This window comes from Dipteris shenzhenensis, chromosome 7, assembly GCF_047967505.1.
Source record: "Dipteris shenzhenensis isolate YYH24624 ecotype China chromosome 7, Dip_SZ_1.0, whole genome shotgun sequence".
Lineage (NCBI taxonomy): Eukaryota > Viridiplantae > Streptophyta > Polypodiopsida > Gleicheniales > Dipteridaceae > Dipteris > Dipteris shenzhenensis.
In genome coordinates this window covers 21,724,704-21,730,953 of record NC_141602.1, presented here as the reverse complement: position 1 = coordinate 21,730,953, position 6,250 = coordinate 21,724,704, and the positions used below count along the sequence as shown (strand labels likewise).

The following is a 6,250-nucleotide window of genomic DNA, read 5'->3' as shown; positions in this document are numbered from 1 at the left end:
TCAGTCAGCATTTGGTAAATCTGTAGCAGATAGCTTATGGGATACACCCATTGCAGGGGAAAACCTATTTGAAAGTCGTTCCGAGCCAAAGAAAATAAAAAAGACAAAGTTGATGCCGAAGAAGGTAACTGCCAATACACTTGACAGAAAGTTCCAAGCTGTTGGGGAGGAGCTTGGAACAGTAATGCTGACACCATCTAAACGGTTTCTAGGAATCTAGTCTGACCACGCAAAAGGCCACTTCAACTGCAAATATGATAACTCATGTCTCTGTAATGGAAGTCCAAAATGCCATGGTCATTTTAAAGTCCTTTCATGAGCAATAAGGCACTGCAACCAAAGAGCTAACCCAACAAATTCAGAAATTGCAAGAGGAGAAGGATGCCATGAAACAACAAGTGGATATGCAGCAGCATGAGAAAGAGTAGTTAGAAAATTGCAAGTAGGAGTTGGCAACCATGAAAGAGGAATTGCAGCACAATAGAGCATCACAGGAGCAATATGTGGCTAAATTACTAGCACAAGTAAGGTTCAAAAAAGAGCCTGATCATAGGAGAAATATGTCGCTAAATTACTAGCGCAGGTAAGGTTAAAAAAGAGTGCATGCCCACAGTGACAAAGTGGCTATAGGAGATGAAAAGTGAGTTTTTCTTATAGCTGCAGAGGTTGACAGCCGAGAACACTGATATGCAAGTGGATAATACCATCCTTAAAGAGAGAATTAGAGCATTGGAAGTAGCAGAGCAGTCATTGAGGGAGATGATGGATGGCATCTCCATGTAAGCAAACAGAGATCAATGACTTAAAAATGCAATTAACTAAGACCTCATAGGGTCTTTGGGCAAATATGAAAAACAGGTTGTTGCTCATTGCAAAAAGACCTTACGAGGCTTTTGCCTCAGCAGCTTATGCATGACATTATGGCAAAGGAAATGGAGAAGATGCAGGCACTAGGTAATAGAAACCAGGGCCAAGAAAAAACCAGTGAGCAATTCACTTTGCTCCATGCATTCAGCCCAGACTTTTTCAAAGCCAGTGTGCAGCTTTTAGCTGAAGCAGCAACCATAGAGACCACTACAGAAAAGGATGTCCCACTTGATATATCTTCAAAGTGTAGCCTGAATAAGGCTCATGCTGAGGAGGCAACACAAGTTGATGCTGAAGACACAATTATAGAATTTGCAATTTATGCTGCAGAGAAAGTCAAGGAGAAAGAGCAAAATATTACAGAGAACGAGGTTGACTCATAGTCAGTAGAGGACCAACCATCTGATGCAAGGATATCTACATGGGAAGACAACACCTTGCAAGGCATGATAGAAAGCATTGGCATAAAATGTAGCCAGACAATCAACTTCCAATATAGTAAGGAATATTTTCAATAAGGGTTCGTGTCCCCAAATTTTTGGAAATCCTCTCGATCGGGAGTGCCAGGCGTTGAGGGGCATTTTAGCACTCGGTTACCACCCTGATAAGTCATCATCCCTGAGATGTTATCTATTGGGTGAAAAGGCAGTTATAACAGTTTTGGCAAGACCACTACCTTGGGATTTGTCTTTGCAATGATGTTATCAGTCCGATAGTTACTGGACTATGGGTGGGGACCGTTGTAATGGCTATTGCAAGCCTCAAGGTGGATCTTGTTGTTGTTTCCAAGACAGAAATGAAATATAAAGTTTTTGCATGTAGTAGTGACTACAATTTTTGCCTCTGAAAATCTCTGTGTAGTGATCTTTCATAGTCTCTTTCTGTTCCGATTCAATTCTACCTGTATGGGTAGTTCTGAAGTTTTAACTATGGTCTATGCATGAAAGTATAGAAGTGTTCTATGTTGTGTTCACCTACAACAATATATGCATAAGCTTGAACCTTCAATTATATACTAATAAGCCATCCTTACCCTGATACAAAAACTTGCTCCATAAAGGTGGTGAAATGTATGATTTGATGGAGAGCTTGGATAGAGACTTGGACACAGATATAGCTCCACAATTATGGGATGTCAGCAAGAACTGATAAAGATGAATCAATTATGGTGAAGAAATTGCCTTCTACCTCGCGCGAATGACATTTTGCAATGGTGTTGCTTGCAAACAAGCCTATAGTTTGTAATCCTCAATTTACAAGCCATGCAATACTCATGCAATATGCTAGATAGAGGGCTCACAAAGGAAGGAAAATAGTAAGATAGACCTCACTAGCTATATATAAGAGCCGTTCAAATTCTTTGTAGTGAGTTACGAGAGGTAGTGGGAGACACGTGGTGAAGGTGCAACGTGTTATTATTTGGTTTGTCTCTCATAGTCCTACCATGCATTTAGCCTTTGCTAGTGAAGCGATCAGGGAGAAATCATATGTGGGTTCAAAAAACAAGGCATACAAATTGTACACTTGTTGATATGCCATGTGTTGTGCTTTTAGAGCTTGTGAACCAAGTAAAGTAAAATGGATGGGTGGACTAAAAATTGGGACCAGTATAATTTTTTAATAGTAAATAAAGTAGTTGCACCAACAACTATTGCGGGGCTAGTGGATTGACTTGTACTATCAAGACTGCACGTGCTACCATACTTGCCTTACCTTCCATGACACATCCCAAAAGTGGTTCTGCAATTGGCTACATCCAAACCCATATTTCGTGCTCACACCATGAAGTGTGTAATCCTCAAAACGTGCCCGACTCAAGCGGTCCACTTCATGAGAGACAATATGTGGATCTATGTGTGCACGTGGTTCCAAAAATGGTTTTTTTAATTGCCAAATTTTTTCAAATTTTACATAAGTTTGCATACAAAAGGGGTTTCTTAAGACTTTAGATATTGTAAAAATATGTAAAGCTCACACAGACCAAAACCTTAGAGGTTGCCAATGATACTATGCATCTTCTCGCAATGTTTTCGGGGCACCTACGCATTCTAGTTTTGTCAGCGCAAGCACTTTTCTCAATGCCTAAGGTGATGGATCTTCTTTAATTTATTCTCATACAATTGGTTATGCACTGCTAGATATACTATTTTGGCCTACTTAAGAGGGGAAAGGCTTTAGTGAAGCATCGATTTCTTTGTAGATGATACGGCTCTTGGTGAGTGGAAATATGCCATTGGTCATCCTTGTTATTGCTATTTGCATCCCTCTTCCCATCTCTCTCTCTCTCTCTCTCTCTCTCTCTCTCTCTCTCCACAGGCCACATGAATAAAATTCGTATTGTTAATGGTCTGTCCATTGCTTCTGTTGCTTGAAGAAAAACGCACATACTCAAGAGTCACTCTCTTACGTGTACAGAAACCTGTAGAAAAGGTCTCCTGTCGAGCCTCCGTTCTATACGGCCGACCAATTGACATCCTTGAGCTTCGGATCTTTTCTATAGCCTGGTATATTTGCAGGGGCGAGATGCTCGAATTTGTAGGTTGCACGCTATATAAACAGCCTGATCCGCCTCCCGACAATCATCGTAGTCTCCATGGCCACCTCTGCCCTGCCTCCATTTCCTGCCACCCATGCTAATTCCCTCCCAATCATCGACATCGGTCCTTTGCTCTCCCCTCAGCTTGCCGCCTCTCCTGAAGCTCGCCAGCTAGTAGTCCAGCAGATAGTTGAAGCTTCCGAGACTTGGGGCTTCTTTCATCTCATCAACCATGGATCTCCGGCGGACTTGATTGAGAAGACTCTATCAGCATTCGTAGAGTTCTCCCTTCTGCCCTATGAAGACAAACTGAAAGCAAAGCAGGAACCTGACTCAGGTGCTCCTGCCAAAACTGGGTTCATTGATGACGACTTTAATTGCGGAGAGCTTAACCGAAGAGAACGCGTTGCCGTCTATTTTGGTGACTGGTCGAAATACAATGTCTGGCCACAAAAACCACTACACTTGAGGTGTGTCGCGCCGCTCGCACCTCAAAATCCGCTTAGGAAATTCTGTGTGTCAACTTGGTGCTTGTTGTGACTAGTATACGAATGAACGTTATAATTAAACGCCGTTGTGGGTTCGCTCTAACGTTTAGCTAGTGATCGCTTCGAAAAGTCCCGCAATGAATTTGTCGATTCCTTAATCACAGTTCATGTTTAGATCTCCGTATCAACCATATTGTCTCGTCTATATAGATAAACTGTGGAAGCATACGCGGCAGAAGCAGAAAAGATGTGCAACCTCGTTTTGGAGCTAATGTACGAAGGCTTAGGCTTTCCGCCTCAATTTATCAACCAAAACCTCACCGTCAAGGAGAATCTTCTGCTGCTATTGCACTACCCACCGTCGAGCAGTGGCGATCACTTTGGATCGCCTGCACACAAGGATGGGAAAGTTCTAACTTTACTACTGCAAGACGACGTTGGGGGTTTGGAGATACTCAAAGATGAGTTCCACCGATTAAGGGATCCCTCATAATGAACGTAGGCGACGTCCTGCAGGTCTGTTCTTATCATCGAATGTTTAGACCTTTCCTTTTGCTGTACGTGGGATGCAAATGAGCTTTTCTTTTTAGGCCAAGAATAAACAAGTATTCTTTAAAATACAACACACACATGGAAAAAGATCACTCTCTCAAAAAAGTTCTTGGTCAAACTATGCGCTGCTTTAACCGGACTTCAAAGTCTTCTTCCTTTAAATCTTTGTTTGTTTTTTCTAGTACTTAATACTATTAGAATGACATTGTGTGTGTGTAGCCCACGTTGTAATAAATAATGTTAAGTAGTGATGACACCCGTTCATGCTCTTCTCAAGTTACAAGTATCTTACTTTGAGAGGATAACATTTGTTAATTTTCCAACATGAAAAGGTTTGGAGCAATGACAAGTACAAAAGTGTGATGCATCGTGTGATGAACGACCCAACGATATCTCGATACTCTATACCATTCTTTCTCCAACCTACATTGGAGACTGAGGTGTTCCCATTGAACAAGTGCACCACGGAGGTTGGAGTTGCCCCAAAGTATCGTTCATTCCAATTCAAGGAGTACATGCTTCATCGCCTCAACAGTCGAAAATTGACTTCAAAAAATGCCAAGAACATTGATGTTAACATATATGCCGTCTAATTATGAGAGCCTAGTGTCTATTTCATAAATCTTCTCTAATTACCGTTTAAGCACCTCCCATACCCAAAAGTTGCTTATTGATCATTGTATGGGCTACAAGTCTTAAGGCCACTCACTACTAGAATAAGGGAAGCCTTGTAATTCAAGTTAGAATGAAACAACATTAGTTTAGGAGTTGGTATTGTTAATCACAATGTTTACAATGATTGTAAAAAGTTATCACACAAATTAGTTCCAGAGATTTGGTATTGTTAATCACAATCTTTACAATGAGGGTAGAAAGTTAGTGACACAAGCGTTCATGCTCTTATCTTTAAGCAAGCTACAGTTATCTTACTTGAGAAAGTACGTTTAATTTGTTAGTTTTCCAACATGTCATTTCATGAATACGTAACATGATCTATTACAACCTGCTACACACACATATGGAGGGAGAGAGAGAGAGAGAGAGAGAGAGAGAGAGAGAGAGAGAGCCCTCCAAAAGGATATCCAAGGCAATGAGTGAATGCTGCTCCACATGGCCTACTTGTGCTCTTCTCCAAGGTTGAGATCTACACACAACAATGCTACAAGGACACCCCAATAAGGGCCCTTTTATAGAGTTGGAGAGCCCCCAATCTGGCGATCCACAAACTGGCTGACTAGTCGATGTACTTGTTGACCCTATAAGGCCAACTGTATAGACTACTAGCCCGACCCTATCTGTCACTCTCTCGACTTACCAGACTGGGGCTGACCTGAGCCAATAAATACCAAGCCAATCTTGCCCACATGTGTGCCCTATTGTAGGGGCCCATTGTAGCCCTGCATGCTGCTCTCTGATCGGCAACCCTATACTTAACCTCCGTGAAGCCACCACAAACTTAAATCCATGCATTTTTCAAAAAAATAGAAAAAACGTGGAGATCACACAACTTGTGACTAACCTGGGTGTAGATCAAATCCTAAAGCTGTGTCTCTACTACTAACAAACCAGTAACCCAAAGTTCCATAGGACCCCTTGTAGGGCCAAAAATAGATTGGAATCATTGGTAGTTTTGCTTCATGGAGAAAAATTTTGATTAACAAGATGAATTTCATTCATGTGGCCTGCCCTAGATGGTGAGCAGGAAAAGGGGGCGAATTACAAGGTGTGAGAGAGAGAGAAGGAGAAGAAGAAAGAAAGAGGGAGAAAAAGGGGGGGAGAAAAAAGAGGAGGATTTGAAGGGATGAAG

General features: G+C 41.7%; 1 pseudogene across 1 annotated transcript; it reads left to right on the top strand.

The window, feature by feature from the left end:
- Nucleotides 1-3,442: 3,442 nt before the first annotated feature.
- LOC147900092 (protein DMR6-LIKE OXYGENASE 1-like) lies at nucleotides 3,443-5,140 on the top strand (annotated as a pseudogene). Its single transcript, XR_015541355.1, has 3 exons — nucleotides 3,443-3,873; nucleotides 4,102-4,407; nucleotides 4,776-5,140. The product of XR_015541355.1 is annotated as a protein DMR6-LIKE OXYGENASE 1-like (transcript).
- The last annotated feature ends 1,110 nt before the right edge of the window (nucleotides 5,141-6,250 follow it).